Source organism: Garra rufa, chromosome 5, assembly GCF_049309525.1.
Source record: "Garra rufa chromosome 5, GarRuf1.0, whole genome shotgun sequence".
Taxonomy (NCBI): domain Eukaryota; kingdom Metazoa; phylum Chordata; class Actinopteri; order Cypriniformes; family Cyprinidae; genus Garra; species Garra rufa.
Genome location: NC_133365.1, coordinates 3,015,521 through 3,024,204, shown reverse-complemented (window position 1 = coordinate 3,024,204; position 8,684 = coordinate 3,015,521).

The window sequence follows — 8,684 nt, the reverse complement described above, 5'->3', positions numbered from 1 at the left end:
CTAGGTAAAATGACACTGTATTTATATCAGATGAACGGCATTGTTAATTGTCCATTAAAAGATAGTTTCTATCAAAAACAAAACGTAACACTAATTTCATATTTACTGCCTTTTAAAAATTCAAGTACTTTTCAAGTACCTTTTTTACAAGTACCAAATTTTCAAGGGTTATCCAGGCCTTAAATTTCAACAAGTACTTCAAGCACTTTAAGCACATTGTATTAAACCTGCTTAGAGGATGTAATGGTAGTACTAAAGATCCATTTCTCCCATCAGACAAGCATCTTATTTTGTTCAGACTCACCTTTGAATGACTTGATCTTGATCTTCAGACACCTGATATTATGCAAGTTCTAGGGACAAATCCTAGGGTTGTAAATGGACCTGTAAAACCGTTTCTGGACACTTTTTGCCCTTTCCTATGCCATATACCTTCAATGTAGATATCAGAGAACAATTTAAAATATTGTTTCAATATATTCTATGGCACCTTTAAGTTATATTTATTGGGTCACACTATGTGCAGTGTGAGGACTAAACCAAATCTCCAGGTACTCTTATGAGAACCAGGCTGAAAAACATATGTGCACCCCTGCATATTACTTTCTTTCTACAGATAAACACGAAATAATATATTCAGGAAAATAATCCTTCTCTGTGAGTCCTAAAGGACGCTTTAGCTCCAGTGGTTAAATCAGTGTCTTTTGAAGTGAAACAATAACAACACTAATAATTTAAACTGTTTTGACTATTAACAATCAATTCAGATCAACTTTTATATGTACATGGGTTACAATCCACTTGTGTTACACTGAAAAAAACATTTGCTTCTGGGCTGGAATGGCATTGTTTTTTTCGGATGTCAGTTTGACAGCTTGGGCAGAATATCTGTAACCACGCCTCTACGATTGTTAGGTTTCTACGAGTGAGAGGCAGAGAGAAGCGATAAAATCTCGCCCTCTATTCAATATTCCGTTTCAGTTGGAAATGCGTCATTAGTCGACAGCAACTTCCGGTTCACGTGGACTAAGGGGTGAGTAGAAGAATGGCAGATAGGCGCCAAATGCAGATCAAAGATCACATCATACCCAAAAAGACTTAAGGCTGTAAAGGTGCTTTGATTAACTTGCACGGATTAATTGTTCACCACAAGACTAGCAATGTGAGCTAACACAGTAAATACAATTAATTTTGTTTTAATGAGGATCAGGTTGGTTAAGGGGCTGACAGACATTTTCAGGTTTCTGACTGAGCCACTCAAAAGACATTCACACAGTTGTCCATAAGCCAATCTTAAATTGTCTTAGCTGTGTGCTATACTGTAAAAAGTGCTACACCCAGAAAGTAGGTTTTATAGACGGTTTCATCGGACGCACGCGCGTTGCCAAGGTTACACGTTGGCCCGAAGTTAACTTCCGGTCTGTGTTTGTTTATCGGTAATAATTATGGCGCCGACTACAAACACAGTTAAAATTAAGGTGATTAGTAGACAGAAGTTGGGCTCAGGTTGTTGTGGTGTGGGATGCAACCTGACCTCTGGAACAAATAGCTTATCGAAAATAAAAATGTTTCGGTTTCCTAAAAACGAAGGGAGACGTCGAGCATGGATCACCGCTGTGCAAAGAGAGGCTTGGCAGCCAGGCAAGAATTCAAGGATCTGTAGCACTCACTTCGTTACAGGTAAGAAACTCATGATAAGCAACAGATAATAGCTAGCTGACCAGTAACAAGCCTGCAATAGTTATGATTTTAACTAAATTGATTACTACACACGTAGCTGTAACATTGTATTAATTTTACACAGTAACGTTAGCTCAATGTTGTAGTTGATACACTTTAGCTATGATTTAAACTAGTGTTATGATACATGATATCTATCATAAAAGCCACAATGTTTTTCCATCAATGCTATACAAATAACCTACATTATTTAACTAATAGTCGCCTTTGGTGTGTTCCCTGGGGACATAACAAATACAATAATGCATAGCTCTTCTAATGAAGCTTTAAATGAAGTACTAAATGTGGACTTTTACTACATTATCACTGATATATTTTATCTATAAAGCTGCTTTAAAACAAAGTGCATAGTGAAATAAATTAGACTTTGACCTAATTTCATTTTACTAGTAGGCTACTAATATTTTTTTTAATCAATAAGTTTTAATCAATATCATAGAAATGTACATGAAACCAGAAAAGTTATGGATTATTCAAAGCATGTATGTATGATGCTTAGCAAGGTGCAATACTGTCAACACAAACTGTTTCTGTCTTTATTTTAGGTGCACCATCAGTGGACCCATGCCATCCAGATTATGTTCCATCAGTTTTCGCTCATAAAAACACCATGGATGGTTCACAGAAGTTGGAGCGATACCAGAGGAGACAGAGGAGACCATGTGTGGTTGAGTCTATAGATTCACCTTCCTTAGAGGTCACCCATGCTGACCCTGAAGAAGGATGCACTGCTGTGGGTACAGATCTGTCAATGGCAGACACTGACAAGCTACAAAATGAAAACATTGAATTAAAAAGGAAAATGGCTTTACTGGAGAAGAAACTGGAATCTCAAGAAAAACAACTACAAGATCATATGTTTGGCAGTCCGTCTGATTTTATTTTAAATGATGACAAGCACACTCATTTTTACACTGGTCTACCATCTGCTTCTGTGTTCTTCACCCTCCTCACTTACCTGACAACAACATGGAACGCATCATCAACCATACTTACCCTTCCCGAGCAGTTTCTTGTGGTCCTGATGAAGCTTCGTCTAGGCTTAACTCATCAAGACCTCGCTTTTCGCTTCAGAGTGAGTTGTGGAACTGTCTCAAACACCTTTAATGAATGGCTCGATGTGATGGCTAAAGAGTTACAATGCCTTGTCCGGTGGCCATCCAGGAAAGATATCAGAAGAAATCTCCCCACCCTCTTCAAGACTACAGGTTTCCAACAAGTTAGATGTATAATAGACTGTACTGAAGTGTTCATTGAGAGGCCAACTAGTTTGCAAACACGGGCAGTCACATACTCCCACTACAAATCACACAATACTGTGAAGTTCCTTGTTGGTATTAGTCCAACAGGAGCTTTTACATTTTTGTCAAAAGTCTGGGGTGGTCGTGCTAGTGACAAGGTTATAACAAAAAAATCAGGGTTAATTGACCTTATTGAACAAGGAGACCATGTAATGGCTGATCGAGGCTTCAAATTTCCTGAATATTTTGCCGCCAAATGTGTTCGTCTTCATGTACCAGCATCTACAAAGGGAAGTTGACAGGAACAATTGACAGGATTAGAGGTGACACACTCTAGAAAAATGTCCCGAGTGAGAATCCACGTGGAACGGGCCATAGGAAAACTGAAGTCATTCAGAATTCTGCGGAACACCCTGCCAGTCAGTATGGTCAAACGGAGAAATGATAACAGTCTTTGCACAAGAGATAAAATATTAATTGTTTGTGCAGCACTTTCAAATCTGGGGAAACCACTTCTACCAAAATAAAGCAGGACTTAACCACAACTTAAAGGGATAGTTCACATAAAAACCCTCATGTCGTTCCAAACCTGAAAGACCTTTGTTCATCTTCGGAACACAAATTAAGCTATTTTTAATTATTTAGGCTGTCAATGGAGGGACAGAAAGGTCTCGGATTTCATCAGAAATATCTTCATTTGTGTTCTGAAGATGAACGAAGGTCTTACAGGTTTGGAACGAAACGAGGGAGAGAAATGAATGACAGAATTTTCATTTTTGGCTGAACAAACCCTTTAATTTGATACTTTTACCTACGGGATTACTTTTTTTTAAATTAAATATATTAAAATACCAAACACATGCATTATGATATGTGTAGTGTTGAACTTTTATTACAATGTTTCAAATGGATTGTAATTATAAAATGAAATGATATATTCAGTAATGAACACCAACAACTATTCATTAACTGATTTATTGACTGATGAATAAAGTACTATAGACTACGATTTCTGTTTTTAATGTATTTATATATTTGATGTAAAAAGTGAAAAATCTTGGTGCTCAAAAAGGCAGAAACAACCTATGCTTAAAGAATTTTTTTTTTTTTTGTAAAACTGATTTCAGATCAGCACTATTGAGCTGCTTTTGAGACAATTTTCATGTAGGTCTCACTCAACTGCAGTCTTCCCTCTACAAATTCATCCACAACTTTTGGCAGCATGTGTTTAAAGTAAAAGCTACGCAGCCTTTGCATATATGTGGAGACAAAAGCATTGTCATAAGGCACATCAAGTTCCAGGTGCTGTACTGGGGCCCAAATAACAAGACAGGATGTTTTCAGCCCGAGACAGTGCATCCCTAACTGTATCTGCCTGTAGTAACCTCTGGGGCCTTTTGGGTTCACAATGTACTGCCCGCCCTCCACTCTGATGTCTTGGTTTGTGGCAGTGAGTGCATCATTAAGGGATGTGCAAGCACTGAGTGTGATAGGGCATTTTACCTCTAGCAGCTTGTCATCAATGATACCATCAGGGCTTGCTGCCAGCCATGGGTCTCCTGCACACACCACCAACCCTTTGTCCATCACTATGCAGCCCCTCTCCCTAATCTGCTCCTTAGCAAGTCCCTCGCTTTCCTTCCCATACCTTGTGGCCACACTCCCCTGGAACTTTGGGTAGAGGTGTTCAGTGATAAACTTAGCCGGGTCAGTTGTCTCACGCTGAGGCACCTTGCTGGCTGTGCTTGCTGTTATGCGTAGCTTGCGTGCATCATGCCAGAGTGGTTCTATGCTCTGTTTTCTAGTGTTTCTCTCTAGTTCCACCACTTGATCTGGGTTCAGTTTAACAAAAGCCTCATAAAATGTTGTGCACTTTGGACAGCTCAGAGCACTACCATGCTCACTGTGGGGCTGAGCTAAGCTGCTGAACACGTTGAGTTCCTCTCCCTGAGCATCCTGTTCTCCCTGACTGCTGGTGAAATCCTGACTACCTGACTCAGAGGCTGTGTCTGTCTCACTGCTGTCACACATGACGGAAAAGAGAGCACAGCCTGGCACAACTTCCTAAAATAAATGGTGAAAAGACCTTACCTACACTGCCATATATATATAGTACTGAATATTTTACATTAGACTAGTTGATTTGTTAGAGATATATGAACTATAACTTACTTTCAGGGCTTTAAAAAGCTTTTTTGGTGACCCATCTGGATTTAGTGGGGGGAGGCAGAGGGGAGCTTGTAGCTTGATCTTCTTGCCAGGTTTCAATAAATCACACTGAACTACTGGTTGTGGATCAGCCTGAAAGGATATTTGAAATGTACATTATACATAAATATACATAATAAAAATAATTATTAAGGAAAATTGGCATATGTAGTGTTGTACAAAATACCACCAATTGTACACTGATATTTGAAAAGACTAGGATATAATTATTAAATATAATAATTTGTTAAAATGCTCCCCTTTTTAGTCACCCGTGACCAAACACTTGGTTTTGAAGTGACAGATGGGCCAGTCTGGAGTCCATCCTGAACACACTGCTCCGCAGCAACCAAAATCGTACCCACATGGCTACACACCTCTCCATTGCTGCATAGATCCAGATAGACATTTTATCAGCCGGATAAATGCAAGTATTGAAAAGGTGTATCTAATGCTATTGTAAAATGTAATGTTAGCTAGCCAGCCATACTTACCCTGCCATGCAGGTGCAATGCCCACTCTGGATTTCGCCGGACTTCTTCGCAATGATCCAGGCGGAGTAGCTCTTTGAAAGCGTCTGACCCGCGTCGATTTCCCCGTAAACGACACAGGTATTTCCATCCGTGTGTGTTAGAATTTTTTAACTTCTCCGGAATGAAAATAGTTATAGGCATCCAAGCTGCGATATGCCTTGAACGCCTCCCTTGTGTACACACATTCCTTCTCGACTAAGTATTCAAAGATATTTACCTGACTGACCTCCGGTAAACCAGACAAGTCTGTAGAAAAAAACGTTTGCCTCAAAAGTTTGTTGAACGGGTCTGGTAGTGTAACGTTGTCACATTTAAGTTTGGCCAAGTAACGGCTATTTTCTTCTATTGGTAGTCCCAAATAATACTGGCTAGACATACTTGCTAACTAATGTAATTTGCTTGTTTCTAGTACAGTACTCTGTTGTTATTGATTCTACCGGAAGTTAAGTTTGGGCCACAAAAGCGCGCATGCGCAGTAACGTTTGTTTATGTTGTTGCCGTTGAAACCGTCTGTATACTTTAAATAGTTGTAATCTAGTTTATTTTATTTGTTTTATACTAAAAAAGTATCAATATACTTCCTCTTTACTTAAAATATATCAGTTTTTATATAACAATATATTTTAAATTAAACTATTGCCATTTATTTGGGTAGTTAATTGTATGTGATTGTTGTGTACAAGAAATTTTATAAAAGTGAGTTGACACACACAATTTATTAGAGCAGCTGTCGATGTGGCAGGTGTGTTCATAACGTAAATGTTTAAAAAAAAAAATTAAAAAGGCATTATCCCCTTTTTCACTGCCGGGGACTTTCCCAGGCTGATACAGCATCGTCCTCGGCACTTCAACTGTTTGTTCGCTGCAGCAGATCTGAATTTCAGGCACTGATTGACAAGGTAAGTTGAGCAAATTTAGCCAAATGATTGGTGATATAAAGTCACGCAAAATCGCTCACTCCAGGGAACTAAAGTTAGGTTGGCAAATACTGGTTAGCTTGCTATCCTGCACACATGGCAAGCTAAGTTGGCTGTACAGTGCTAAGTAGTGTGGTCTTGTAGGCAACCTTCGGCAGTTGAGACTGTGTTGTTAATATGAAATTAAATAAGTACTGTAGTCATTCCTACTATGTGTTTTTAGGCTATTTTTAATTGTTATTTAGCGTTAACTTAAACTAATATTTTACATTAAACTGTAAGGTAAAAGTTCTAGACAAAACACGTTAACATTAGTACTACTTGTGCAGGCAGGTAAGAGAAAGTAAGCTTTGTGACAGGATTCTGGAATCAGAGGTCATGTTAATATACTTTTGCATTACTAAAAAAGATGCAGATTTGACTGTAGAGATGTATGCTTAGTAGTCTGATTTTAGAGATTTGATCCACATTTAAAAAAAAAAAAAACTTTAAAACTATGTCTAACCTACCTAACTAAGATAACATTTACCACTGATTTTTAACCTTATTCTAACATGCATTTTCCTGGTCTTTAGATACCCAAGTGCTTTTATTACCTGGGGTCTTCAAACTTCACATCCAGGTAAGAAAAACTTCAGATAGATACAATTACAGCTATAACTATTCCCAGTTAAGTAAAACATAGGTGTGCTATATTGTACTACTGTCATCAGGCTGTGAATGTTGATCAGATTTTACTTTTTGACAGGATCCATCTGCCTCTGTGAAGAAAAGGAGAGAAGTGGTCCTGAGATGCCTGATTGAGTATATGGGCAGAGATGGGAAGACCTCATCAGTGTCCACAACGTATGTATTGGGCTTAAAGCTACTTGCCTATTTTTCTGTCTGAATAAATTAATATTGTAATGATATGGGGTAATTACATTTGCTCTTGAAAGATTTAAAGAGATTTAAATTCTGTAGCTTAATAAACAGTAATGTGATGACCAATCAGGTACAGGCAAGGATAATTGCATTGTTTTAATGTAATGCATCCTTTGAAAAAAAAAGACAATACTCATGCTACAGTAGATACTGATAGTATAGTACCCACACTCTATGGCATTGTCATGGTAGACTTCGCTCTGGTCACATGCTCTAGTCTCAGTATCCATCTAGTATTCACCACCTTTAGCGACAAAAGTACAATTTTGACTTTGTGTCGTATCGGTCTTGTCTCCTATATTCATCTCATTACCTGATTGTCTGACCAAACTCTTGATTTTTTTTTTTGTCTCCACCAATAGAGTCATGATGAAACAGAGGTGCATGCTGTGCTTGGCACCAAAGAAATTTTACATGTGCCATCAGCCCGACACGCTTGAGATTACAGAATGAAAATGCACTTACAGTGTTTGTTTTATATTGTGTACATGTGGCCACAATTATTGTCTGTTTTGTAGTCACTGTTAAAAGTGAAAGACATTAAATAAATGTTATTGTCTTCAATCTATCTTCCCATCTTTTCTTCTTCAATTGAATTTGTAATTGTTATTGACAAAGTCTGTTTATGTAAAGTTCATCACTGTAGTGCTTAAATATAGACATTTAGATTTCTTTTTCTGAGGTTATAGCCAGGACTCAATTAAAATGTTTATTCACATATGATTAAATGTCATTAAACCTAATTATGAAATGAGTTCAAGCTACTTGTAACAACCCATGCATAAGTTACCTGTACCAAGAAAAGTAGGTTTATCTAACTGAGTAATACTAGTACTATTAGTTAAGTCAACTTGATTTTGTTGCATTTGTATTAAGTAATATTACAGTGTTTTTTATACTTAAAAAAAGGCTGCAAGTTGACTGAACTTAAAACATCCAATGCAGCCACTTGCCTAACTTTTTATAAGTTAGATCTAGGTATTACTTTTTACAGTGTAAGGGTAATTGTCCTGCCTTCTGCACAGTCCAAAGTTCTGAATGCTCTGGAATAGGTTTTATATAAATATATCTTGGTGAGCAGAAGAGAGAGAGAAAAAAAAAAGGACCTTTAATATTATATA